Source organism: Mchenga conophoros, linkage group LG22 (assembly GCF_057382185.1).
Source record: "Mchenga conophoros isolate Kocher_MC1m ecotype Shallow Benthic linkage group LG22, M_conophoros_male_GT1.1, whole genome shotgun sequence".
Classification (NCBI taxonomy): Eukaryota; Metazoa; Chordata; class Actinopteri; order Cichliformes; family Cichlidae; genus Mchenga; species Mchenga conophoros.
In genome coordinates, this window is record NC_140546.1 from 17240433 (window position 1) to 17254357 (window position 13925).

Below are 13925 nucleotides of genomic sequence, written 5' to 3' on the forward strand. Positions count from 1 at the left end.
TTTATGGTGGTAAGTTGTTTACCACCCCATTGTCCCACTCAAGTCTGATATATGATTCTTGCTGCCCCACAGTCCTGGCTCTCTTGGGTCCTGTTGAATTTTTCGTTTCATTTCATGTTTTCCCCTTGGTGAAAGATGTGGACTGCAGGCAAGCCAGTACAGCACCCATATTTTTAGTTTTGTCACTTACGCACAGAGATTTCTACACATTCTATGAATCTTTTGATATGTTTGCACTATAGATGATGATACATTCCACAAGAAGTCCTACCATGTCTCAAATTTCCACTATAATTTAGAGTCCAATTACCTCTTGAAGTGTCATGAACTGTGTGGCAGGCAAGAATGGAAGACCCAATATGCAGACTCCAGGAGCCAAAGATAAACTCAAAAACTCGAAGCTTTATCGCTGGCAGCGAGGAAATACAAAAATTAACTGGAAATATACATGTAGCTAAACAGACAGCACACACAGCTAGATGTGAGGGAGCTCACAACACAGACAAAGGAAAACACAGGGCTTAAATACTCAGAGGGATAACGAGAAGATGGGGAACAGGTGGTAACACAGCCTGGACAAATCAGAGCTAACGAGACACAGGAAGCAAGGCAGACCATGCTGACAAAGGACAAGGACTATTAAAATAAAACAAGAAACACACAAACTGAACTCAAAACACATGCGCTTAACACTACGGATGGAGAAATGAAAACAGAGACAAGATTCACAAAACGCAAGGCATTGCTAGACACAGAGGGAGGTAAAACATAATCACTAACAGCAAGGAATAAACAACCTAACATAAACCACTCAGAGAACCTAAACTGAGAATATTCCTTTAACCCACTAGACAAAGAAAACTAGAACATAATGAAATAAACAAAATCAAAGAGCCAAAAACACAAAACACTGGGTTGATGGCCCAGGCACCCTAACATGAAGTATCGGCTTTCATACATTCATAGTAAAATTAAAATATTAAAAGCTACAGTTAGCTAACCCTAACCCTCTGTGTTAGTTGAATTGCATAGAAGAAAATCAGGCTAATGTTTACCTGATAAGGAAGTCATATGCACAGAAACAAAGATGAGAGTAATCATTTTTAATGACTATTTTCCTCAGGACCACATGTTTATGTTTGTAACAAATCCCACAAAGAGGGAGGCTGATAGCTGTGTTTCTGACTCAGTTGTGCATTGAAACTGTTTTTGCTATTTGAAGCAAAGTTTGTCAGCAGTGTTAAGATTCAAAATTGAGGAAGGAGAGTACACACCACCCATGGTCCAGTAGGTCTTTGGTCAAACAATGATTTTAATGAACACACGTGTGGGAAGACAACTCTGTACGCAGACAGAAAGTAGTCTTCGACTTAATCAAAGCATGAACAGATATTTTATAGCATCAGGGTTTGTTTACTGACGCCCCTTCATGCGTCACCGGTACATTTTATACATAGATCAGATCAACATCATCATGACTTTTCACCCAGAAAACCATCTTCTATTTTCATGGCTTGGTACTTTCCGTTCTTATCTTAAAATGAATTGTTCCTCTTTCTTGCCGAGACCCCAAGAAACGGTTCCTCTGAATAAATTTAACTCTATGTGTGTGTGTCACGACCTCACATGCTCTTTGTGTCACCTCTTCACCTACTGTCTGTGTCTCGTCCTCAAATGCTCTTTCTCAATTCACCTGTTGCACTTCTGACCTTTTACCAGACCAGAAGCTCACTGAGACTATGTGTATGTCTTCTACTAAATAAATGTTTTAACCAAGAACCTCTACTAAAACCTTAATATAAAATGATCTGATATATAAGTGTTTTGTAAGCATGTATTGCAATTCCTTCTATGGCTCCAAGTCACTTGCACAATAGATTGTCCGAACATCGCGCCGAACAAAGCTTCCGACCCCCAATTAATTGACCGAGCTCCAACTCTTTAATAAGCACAGATATGCATTGTGTATAAAATAGTCATAGCTGCTTAAGGCCTTCTTAAAGCTATCTGTTACATTGTTAAAGCCTCGTCTTAGCCTGCGGCTCAAAATAACTATCTGCTTTCACTTCTGCATACAACTTCCTGTCAGCCTGCAACTCAGTCTTTCTGAAAGAGACACTGTTTAACCCCTGAATGCAATATAAACTCCAGATTTTATTATTAATGCAATGGTAATGATGACAATTATTTAACTATAGCAGTAAAATAATTTCCCTTCTCGACAGCAGCTATTCTACTTTTTTTTTTCCTTTTTACAAATATATACTTTTAGTTATATGCAGTAGAAAATGCTAAGGTATAATATAGGAGGAGTGTGGTTTTGCTATAAGGAGTAAACTTATAACAATTTTCTTTTTCTTTTTTTTTTGTTCGTTTTATAACAAATGTCAAATAAATAAGAATTATATGAGGAAAATAAATAGAATAGTAGGAAATGTTTGACCTGCTGCCATGTTTGCCCATTCTGCTTCACCTCTCTGTATACTCAAAATTTATTGACAGCTGAAAATGAAATTATAATCCTGGGAGTGAATCCCCTAAGTGGCCCCTAAGCCCCTTTCAGACATGCACTCCTTTCCATTATTGTGATGGCATCTGAATGTGCCATCTTCATGTCTGAAAAAACAAGCTGTTCACACTACACTTTAGTTGATGCTGAAAATGTTGGTTGCTACCAGTGCTACTAGTTTTTTCAGCATATGGGCTGTGAAAATATTTGAAAAAGGATTTGCAAAAAGTTGTTATGAAAGTATGAATATCATCCCTAAAGCCATCAGTGTTATGTATTGTATGTCTGAAAATGGCTGTTGTGACTCCAGCAGTAGCTTCATGTTAATTTTCCAGCTGTTGGTGTATGGAAGATGATGGATAGGAAAAGGGAGGGAAAAAATTCTGTTGATTTGTTTTTGAAATGTTTTCAGGAACTTCAGCAACGTTGTATTAAGAAGGAAGTGTGGGAGAGAAGACTGTACTCTCAGTGTGGGTTTGCATGGGCGACCTCATTAGTCACATTGGAGGTGATGACACTTAGCAGACACAAATCAATAGTAAACCCCTAAGACAGCCTTTCATCCCCATTTCTTTCTGTCTCATTAACTCTTTATGCTTTTATCTACCTACCTTTCAGTAAAGGTTTTATGAAACCCCATAATATGATGTCTGTATGTTTGCATTTCTCTACATGCATGCAGTAGGGTCAATAGAACAACTGACTGCTGTAATCAGCAGTCAGTAATTTAGATTTTCCAGTAGTACTACCATTTTTCTCCTTTTCAGATTTTTAAAACACAGGGACTAACTCAATAAGTACAGTATTAATCTTTACAGGGGCAAAGCCAAGTAGTCATTCAGTGTCTTGCTGCTTTACTCCCTCCCTGCCTCACTGCTCAGAAGCACACACTCAAGGTTGTATTTACCAAAAACTCTTCTTTGCTTAAAATTCTTTCCCTGCTCTCTTTGACCCACTTTCTTAGAAAGAGGTTTTTTTTTAATTTATCAGGGAATGTGAGTGTTTGCGTATTCCCACCACCTCCTGTCCTCAATGCTTACTGTGCCTTTCCCCTTCCCTTACCCCAGAGTGCCAGAGTGTCTCTAAGCTGCTATTTCGCCAGCCGCCATAAAAGTCAGCATGCTGCAGTCAGAAACATACCTTTCAAATATCATGGCTTATCACTGTGCTTTTGCATAATACTAATGTTCATTTCCAGTGCACGGCTGTAATTTCTTTTCATAGAATAGAGTAGAATAGAATAAAACAGAATTGATATTCCTATTCATAGTTGTTACAATTTTTACTTGATTTTACTTTTACTTAGATTCTGATGTTACCAAAAAGAGAGATGACAGTCAAGGAATCATAAATTGAAATAGGTGAATTTGCAAAATAATGGTAGTAGTATAACTTCCAGGCTGAGAAAGAAGCTTTTTAAAAGCTTGTTGTGAAAAACGTTTTAAGCTGGTTGTGTGTGTGTGTGTGTGAGTGTGTGTGTGTGGGGGGGGGGGGGGGGGGGGGGTATTGGTCATTCTAAACCATAGATAATATAAAAGATGGCTGTAGCTATCATTACATGACCAATTTGGTCTTTGGGTTCCTGTTTTGAAGCATCACAATGGGTGTTTTTCCCATCGCTATCTTGGTGTTTTGAACCCATATGTGATTTGCAAGCGTTGGATTTGACTGTGAAACCGATTATCCTGCGTAACTCTCCTGCCTGACACATAAATTGCCAAATGGAGTTAATGTTTTATTTGGTACACTGGTAACAGAGACCATAAACTGATTGGGTCCTTACAGATAGACCCTACATATAGACTTCTGTAGGAAAAGAACCCACAAGTATTTCCCCCTGATGGCCATTAAAAAGAATGCAGCTTTTGAAGTACTTAACTGGAAGGTTGAAATGGTTTGGGCATGTGCAGAGGAGGTATAGTGCATATATCGCATAAAGGATGCTGAATATGGTGCTGCCAGGCAGGAGGAAAATCACAGAGAAGAGTCATGGATGAGTGAGAGAGTTCATGCAGAGGAGGTCAGGGATAGGATGAAATGGAGGCAGAATATCCACTGTAGCGACCCCTAAAAGCACCAGCTGAAAAAAGAAGAGGGTCAGATTTGCTTCTAGAAGGACTTTGACTATATCCAGCATCACATTTTAAGAAAACACCACTGAACGTTTGTACATTTCCGCTTTCGAAAAAAGTCTGTTGTACAGTCTGTGAGGTAGCATAACATAAGCAGCATGGAAAGTGATAGAGAGACAGCATCTGCAGACTGTTCAAGTTTCTTTTAAGTGTTCTTTATTTTCTGGCGTTGCCTTTCAACAGTTATTCCACGAAACAGAAGAACCTGGCAGTCAAAATCTCACCTGCTTTATACAGAATTCCATTCACATCTCAACCTCATTAACCTCTACCATTGAGAAAACAGGGTAGACTAAATAACACAGTCTAGACAAAGAAAAAGGAATATAATCATTCTTCCACTTAACAAACTCATTCTCTGACTCATGAGGTTATTTTAAAGGAAATAAACAATTTTACACAAAAGAAACACCCCTTCATTTGGTTACACCCAATTGACATGAGCAATGATATCATGTCCTATAAAAACAGGAAGTACTGGGGCGGCCCTTCCTGTTCATATAGGACCTGCACAAAGGAACACACAATGGTAAGTATAAACAAACGAAAGATTCAAATCAACTACTGATGAAGTGACATTTAGCTTTAAGAACATTTGCACAGATGTAATGAATGGAACCAATGCTACCACAAACAGACCCGGGATAGTATGCAGAGGCAAAGTTACATGTGCTGTGTTTACATTAAAGCATTATGATTGACTATAAGATAACAGAACACAAAATAACAATATATGCAAGTGACAAATGGTAAACGAATTCAGTCCTAGCCACTTTGTCACACAGTCGTTGCTGGTTATTGGAGCAATTTGAAACAAATGCAACAGATGAATCGGCTCCAGTAGAAGATGTGCAACAAAACCTGCATGATATTTTCATGTCAGGAGACCTGACACTGATCTATAATTTAAAATTCTTAATGATGACGTTTTCCTGGCATGAGTTTTCACACCAGTGAAAACTGTTTAGCTAATGTAGGAACTACAAAAAGGTGATAGAAGCAATAAAAACCCTACCCTGCATCACTTACTTCAGGACTATGCTGGGGATTTTCAATCACTCCACTAGTATGTTAAAAACATGCTGTCATTTGCCATCAACATTCAGAAGATGTGGAAGACGCCTTAAAGGAACAAGTCGGTTGTGAAGATGCATTTTGACTATGGAAGGCTAATCACATTCAAAATGTAAAAGCATAAAGATGAAAGTAACAATGAATTGAGATGGTGTTGGATTATTTATTGCATTTACATATAATCTTCTAGGAGGGCATAAAAGCCCTTCACAGTTTTAAATGGCCTCAACAGTAAATCTGTGTTTCTACAAGTCACCAACAGCACTAATGGCTTCCATTCAACCATTCCATCATTCGTTTGGCCAGTTTTGAGTCTGATAAAGACTGGCTTTCTTGAGCTCAATGGTGTAAAGTAGGCTACAGGATTGCTGAAGATGTCTTGATTGACAGGTGAAGCTTTTTAATACATTCGAGAAATATTCAACAGTCATTCTGTATTTTTCTGGTTTATTTCAGATTTTCATTCTGCTTAGATTTTTTAGATATATAATAACCATTACAAAGTGCTTCCTTTATCACTACAAAGGGAGTGATGTAACCATACTTTGTGCTTTTAAACTACAATGGGTGCCCACACACTGCAGCAAGCAGGTTTTAAGTTTTAGTCCAAATAGGTGAGCGGAAATATGTTTTACACTATCTTAGAAAGTCCCTATTTTGTTGAAAATTGTAACCACCCACAAAGATCAGTGGTATATCGTGGCCTGATCTCGTCTTCTGTCTCATCTTCTGTCCCTTCCACCGCCCTGGCATCACACCTGCACACAGGCTTTTGCTTAACTCACATCTCACCAGACAGTGCTCATCCTCAAAATAACTCTAGACAACAAAAGCCACATGGGACAGCAGACTTGTTAGCTTTCACACCATTTTACCTTATACCAAGGCAATGATGGAAGGGCTGACCCTGCTGAATAAATCATACCTCAGTTTTCTTCATTTCTTCAGTAACCTATATTTACGATCTTAAAATATGACTTACAGTATAGTGCAGCTTTGCCTCACGCTTCCTTACAAACGCTTACAGCAGTTTTACAGGACCTTAGTCTGATAATTTCTGCTGTCATTTAAAGTTTAAACCTTGGTTCTGGTTGAAGTTGTTGCTCTAGTGAGGAGACAGTAAAACTGCTCATCTCTGGACTCATAGTAATATCTAATACTTGCGTATATTATGGACAAGTTGGGATAATAAAAATTTCTCCTTTAATATCTTCCGTTTAAAGTAACAGAATGCAGTGTTGTGTAGTGAATTTAGTGGTAACAAGCCAGCGTTTAGGATGTTTTTGGATCAGATAGATAATTATAACGACATTATCAAAATTTATCACCAGGAAATAGCTAAACAAATGTATGCTGACTCTGCAGTCACAGCATTCAAGTGCTGTTTTCCTTTTTTTGGAACAGTAGTGATTAGATTATCTTAGGCTGATTATGTCCCCACTGCGCTGTATTATATAAAGAGGTTCTGCCTCCTGAAGTGGCTGCATAAAAGCAGAGTACCACACGTCTGTATATTTCTCCATGTACGTCTCCTCTTTACCGCTTCATCATCTCTTTCTTTCTGATTCCCTTAACGCAGCAAGAGTCCCCTCTGTTCTCATCTTTTCTCCATCAGTCCCATTTGTTTACTGTTCTCTCAAATCTTGTCTTTGTCTTTACTTTTATGTGTCTCATTCTTGTTGTTCTCTTTTTCTCTCTCTTTATCTCTACTCCATCGCCCCCCCCTCCTTCCCCTGACTGACAGTGTTATAAATTGATTTTCAGCCCGGTGTGTTCCTTCTGTCTCTCTCTAGGCATTTCCCTTATTTAGCCTCTACCACTCCAGGGTATAGTCTAGACCGCAGGCCAACTGTCAGTCAGTGGCAGTGTGGAGCAGTCTAATTCTTGGCTGACAAGCATTCCTGACAGCAGGAACCAATGGGACGTTTCAAACATGCTTACTCTCTTTGGCTATGTCTCTCTCTGTTGCAATTTTTTTTCTTTGCTCTCTCTCATTTTCCTCACATTTTCCCTTCCTGTGCACTCCACTCTTCATTCTGTCATTGTTTTTTTTTCTCAGTTTATCTACCTTTCTGCCACCGCTCCTTAATTTTCTTCATCTTTCTTTCACTCAATCATCCCAAACCACCACAAGACAATTACAGATACAATCATTTTCCAGAGCCATGCACAGCTCATTTAAATTAACTAACGTTGGACTCATGCACACGTGTGCACACCAATACATGCATTATATTTTGTCCTCTGGTGCTTTGAGTGCAGTTGTGATCTGAATACTCACTGAATGATTGGTATGTCTGCAAGGATTTTTTATTTTTTTTGGTCAGTTTGCTCCATTGGGAAATCCATTCTTTAATCATAAATGAGTGTGTGTGAGATTAGACGAAGTATCCCTTTAAGCGAATCTGGTACCACAGAGGTCCTGAGAGACATGAAGGGAGAAAGAGAGAGAAAGAGATCAATAAGAAGGAGAAGGAGAGACAGACAGAGCATGGCATAGAGGTGGAAAGGAATTTAAACTTTAAAAAAAAATTCTTCAGGGATGGATTTGTGTAATTTCACTGCACTGCTCAGGATATGGCTAATATTTTATTTTACAGTATGTGTGCACACCCACACAGATATGTCTCATATGGAGACATTGCTGCCACCCCCTAGCAGGAAATGGGGACGCCCAGAAACCTTAAGGGGGTAGTGCAGATTGCATTCAAATGAAAAATAGGATAATTTCACATTTTCTTCATTTAGCAGTCAGAACCATGTGGAAATAGCTATAGTGATCATAGGGTTCCCTTTGCAAAATGACAAGCCTAGTAATTGATTTCACCCCTTCAGAATCATCAAGCTTATTTCAGAACGTGTAAAGTCAAATTATCTTACTGAATGGCAATGGCAGATTTTTATTAATTTATATATTCAGTTTGAGTAATATCATTTCCCTAGCTTCATGATGATGCTTTTCTCACTGACTTTAAAGGCTCAAGGATTCTTTCAGCCTGCACTAGTTTTCCGGACCAGGGCGTGTGTGGGCGTTGCTACTGATACTCTTGAGAAAATAAAGTGCGAAGCAGAAGTCTATTTTGCAAGCTCAAAGACGCCATAGTCAAGTGTACAATCATTTGAGGCATTATTTTTCAATTTTGAATGTCTTAGCGACTGCACAAATTTACTCTTCCATCACAAATCATTGCTCAGTGGTACATGGTCCAGCCTATTATGAACCTAGAAGTTTTCCCACACCACAGATTAATCTTGCAACAACATAAGAGTGTCAACAAAGCTTTTGAGCCTAAAAAACTGAAACAGAATTTCTGCCCAATGTAATTTGGGAAATATCTTTAACATCAGAGGGTGCATGCACGCAAACAATCGTATTCACATTCACTGGCTATTCAGAACAATTTTATTTTTGAAAAGAAATAGAGCACTTTGCTCTCAGACTACTGGCTCAGACTTAAAATCTTTGGTAAAGCGTATAGTTATGGCTGGATCACTTTACCCTAAACACTGCCTTGGTTATGTTGAATAGGACTAGGCTGCTGGGGGCTTTGCAAACAGTTTGCATTTAATCATTAGTTAAATGATTAACCCCCCCAGGAGAAATGTTCTCCTGGAGGTTTCTTCCTATTTAATGGGAGTTTTTCTTTTCCCCACTGTCGCCAAATACTTTCTCACATGGGGTCGTCTGAGTTTTGGGGTCTCTGTGCTATTGTGGGGCTGAGTTGAATTGAACAGAACTGAATTGAATTAGACTTCTCAAAATATTTGCTGATATGTTATTTAAAGTCCAAAATTTACACTATATCTTTAATTAGCTGTCCATAAAACTGGACTTCTCTCACAATGGTGTGACAAGTGCTGGGGTAAGTGTTATCTTAGACATTCAAGATGAGATATTGCTTTGAGAAAAGAGATCAAGCTTATATTGTAGACCAGGGTTAATTAAATCCGCTCAATTCACGAAGCAGATTTTCTTCTTTGTCTTTAAGCTTTCTTTATCCAGGGAAGGTTTTGCTGAGCACGCATGCTCTTTTCCAGCTAAACCCTGTTCCTCATTAGCACCAGCGCAGATACTCACACCTGGGAGCTACCCAGTCCAGCCACAAATCTTTTACTGTTTGCCAATTAGCATCTCGTTTTAAGTCTTCAGGGGGATATGTGTTCCTTTAAATGAATTCCTACTCAAAATCCCTTTAAGAATTAAACACACCTGGCCTGTATTTGACTATAAGCAAAGTTTGCATGTGCTAAATTGTTTGTGGAGGGCAGTGTCACTCCACAGACATGGTTATATTGGATATAATGACTTTGCACAACAAATAGGTCCAGTTATGACACACTTTCAAGGCAAAAAATACACTTCATCTTCACAGTGTTTGCCAAAATCTGACTCAATTCGGTGTGTCTCGCTACTTCTTTTAACCTCCTCTGCTATGGGTCAAAATCAGCCTAATCGGGTGCCAGTTTCGCTCACTGGGTTAAGTAGGCGACCCATACGCCGCAAGGCCACTGCAGAGGCCCGGGTTTCATTCTGCCCCGAGCCATTTCCTTCGTGTCATTCCCCCTGCTCTCTTTCCCTCCTTTCCTGTCTGCTTCACCGACTTATCCAGCAATAAGTCTGCTATAAACAAAAACAAACTTGGCCTGATCTAGCTATGGGAGTACATAAACCCAATATAGTTACTAAAACCAAACAGACAATTAGTCAGATGAGCATAAATGCTACTTCAGGATGTCATTATAGATAATGTGTGTGGTTAACTAGCAAGGTTAGGGTTTGAGAGGACGCTTCATGTGTGCTGTGTGTGAGGGGAGTAGGGGGCAAGAGGGGAGTAAGCTAAGAATTGTGAACAAAGTAAATGGAATAACGTGTAAAAGGTTTAAATGGCAAGCATATTCAATAAGCTGTGTGAATGATGCATGGATTTGTGTGTATATTCCTCGGAATTGCCCCGTGCATGTGAAGCTATGTGTTTACGTGTGTGTTCATGTATGCTTGTCTGTCTGTGACTCTATGCCTGCATCTGCGTGTGTGCATGTGTGTAGAGGGGCTGTCAGTTTCGGTCTGGTAGTCACCATAATTAGAAGTCTCTCTTTTACCCCTGTCTCCTGCTTGCTTTTCCCTTTCTCTCGCTCTCTCTCCTCCGCTGAGTCTAGCCTTCTTCTCCTTTTACTTCTCCCTTTTCTCTGTTTCGATATTTTCAATTCTTTCTCTACCTCTTTCCTCCTCCTACACTCTCTCGCACCCTCTGAGTGATGAGTTTTAAATCATCCTTTCATTCTTGCGCAGTGATGAACGAGGGGGAAATCTGTCCTTTTCTCTTTGTTTATTCAGCTCTCCATCTCTGTCCCTCTGTCTCTTTTTCGCTCTTTATTCACCCCACCTTGTGTCCTTGGTTTTCTGTATAATGAAGTTGCCTAATCTAGGCAAAGATACCCTTAGATTTGTAAGTACACACAGAATTGTAAGTCATATTTGCATATTGTGATGACTTCACATTTAATGTTCAATTTTGTTTAGAAACAAAAGCAAAATAAGCTACACCAAGCAAATAAGCCTAAAAAACAGACAAATCCAAATTCAAGTACTATCCAAAAGTCATTTGAATCAGTTATCACTTGATTAGACTCAAAGAAATCAAAGACATTTGCTCTTTGTATTTGTGTTCATATCTTTTCCCTTTATGAATTGTGGTTTCTGTTAAACTCTCCTTGAAACATTTCATTGTATGATGGTTAAGAACCACATGGGCCTTCTAGTTTTGAACTGGGAAAATGGCAGATAAGTATCTTGTTTTCTTGCTGTACCTTGCAAAATCTTCTTCTTTATTGTTGTTGTTTTCTTCCCTTTTCTTCTTCACTCCTTTGACCTCATTAAAAATATGTAGACAGGGTGACCAGCGGCATGTTAGGTTTGTAGGTTTGCATGTTTGTGCACAGGTATCCCCTCATATGGCTTAGCTTGTCCCTCCCGGTTGCCCAACATCTCATCTCTGATTGGTTGTGAAGGGATAGAGATACCAGCCCTTAATTGGAGCCAAGGCTGCCATTGGTGATTACATCTGTCACTGTGATAGCCTTGGAATAGTCTGGGTAAATGAGGGTTGGACAAACACCACACACGCACAGACATCAGCACACACAGATGCACGCGCGCACACACACGCGCACAGACAGACACACATCATTTTGGTTGGGATGCTGTCTTGGATAATTGGTTCGAAAAGCATCCAGCGGGATCGTCCCTGCTGTCCCCATGGCCCTGGCTGCCATGGTAAATAACAAGGCTCATAAACATGAAAGTCAGGGGGATGATCAACCTGATTTGAGCTTTGCACTCAGATGAGATTGATGAAAGCCTAGAAGTTTAAAGGACTTTGAACATCCAATAATAGCATTTTTCAGCAAAACACTTTCATTTATAGCTAAAACAGCACAGCAAAGCCAAACAACTGTGGCATTAAAGGCTCTTGAAAACTATTTTAAAGCTTTTTTTCTCTTTATTCTGTTCATTTGAATGTTTGCTGATTGTACATGGTTAAAAAACAAGACTAACAACACCTTTATAGGTTAATGGGAAAATTATTTAAAACAGGCATAAATGTTTAGCAATTTGTAATATTTTTTCTTGGCAAGAAGACATGCATTTATAACAGCAAGCGTCTTTGCTGTAGTGTCCTTCAACAGAATAATGTTAAATCCTTACCAGGTACAATGGTTTCTCCTCTGTGAGCTTACTCTGCAATCTCACCTCCCTGTGAAGTACAAGAAGTGAACAGTTTCTCCTTCGGGGATCGATAGAGCATTGCAAGCAGTAGCCTGGACCGACTTCAGTCCTGGACACTCCAAGGTTTTCATCTAGCACCTGTAGTGTATTTGATATAAAAGGATCATTAAGATCAAAGGGAGAAGATAATGATACTGATGTGAACTGTAAAGTCCAAGGAGATCAATTACATTTACATTTTATAATTTAGGCATTTAGCAGGTGCTGTAACCCGGAGAGATTTAAAATAAGTACAGCAGCAGGATTAGCTTCACTTCTAATTTATCAGTACATGAACCTTATAAAAGAAAGTGCAAAGGATCACTGTTGCTGTATTAAACCTTTCTTTCAACTTATTGCCATATCATTAGAAAATGTCTGCAGGAATTACACTTCTCGTAGTTTTACTGTTTTAGTAGAATACCACAAGCAGTGCTTCTTAGCAACAACGCGTCATCCTTTATGACTACTTAACTCGAAACCTGAACTTTAATAACTTCTAACAGAGTTCTGAATGACTGACCATAGTTTAAGTCTAATACTGCACTAATATCATTCACAATTGCTTGATTATCCAGTGCTTTACTCACAGGGAAAAAAGCATTGGGAAGCAAGAAAAGCATATTTACTGTTGTCACAAAAAATATAGATTTTTTGTTGTAGTTGATGTTAGAAGTTAGTTTTGCACCTGTCCCTCTAGACCCATATTTTGCACCAATATTTTGTGCTGTAGTTGATTTAGATGTCAGGTTTGCACCCCTCCACCCCCCTAAACCCACTTTCTTTGTCTCCTCCTGCTACCAGCCTGCCACCACATAAACAAAGTCATTTAAAGAGCCTATAGGAGCTCATTAAGATCAAGTAGTATTTATCTTCTCCATCCCTGAAGAATTCATTAACTGTTTTTGATGTTGTATGGTGCGAGCAAGAGCGTAATCGGTGTCGTTTTTCATTTTCAGTTGTTGTAGATGGATGTCTCAACAAAACAAAGCAAATGGTTATTCTGTACAGCTATAAATTGCCGAGTCATGTTCAAAGGCACTGCCGCTGACTGACACACCCCTTTGCTTGTTGTGCATTTTAACATGTCAGTAATTGATTAGCAGCAAACAAAGGAATTGCCAGCTTTTGATCTTGCAGATGCCCATAGGATGAATCCAGGAGAATGCACCGGTCTCTCATTGATTTCACCTTTTTAAGTGAGCTGGAAAGGTTGCTCAGTGGCAAAAGAGTTTCCAGTCACTCGGGGGACCCGAGTTCAAGCACCCCATGCTGAATGTGAATACCACTTCCTGGGGTGCTGTTCTGAAGTCCTGCCCCTGCCCCATGCCCTCACTGTGAAGGAGTGCATCACAAACTATAGATAAGCAGCGCTACCCTAGAAGAAGTTCTGGGAAGTACTTACTTCTATGATCTTCATATATTTCTATTAATACGTAATCAT

General features: G+C 39.3%; 1 protein-coding gene across 2 annotated transcripts in view; it reads left to right on the top strand.

The window, feature by feature from the left end:
• csmd3b (CUB and Sushi multiple domains 3b) overlaps positions 1–13925 on the top strand; it is a 421680-nt gene that overhangs the window by 87722 nt on the left and 320033 nt on the right. The window lies entirely within an intron of this gene.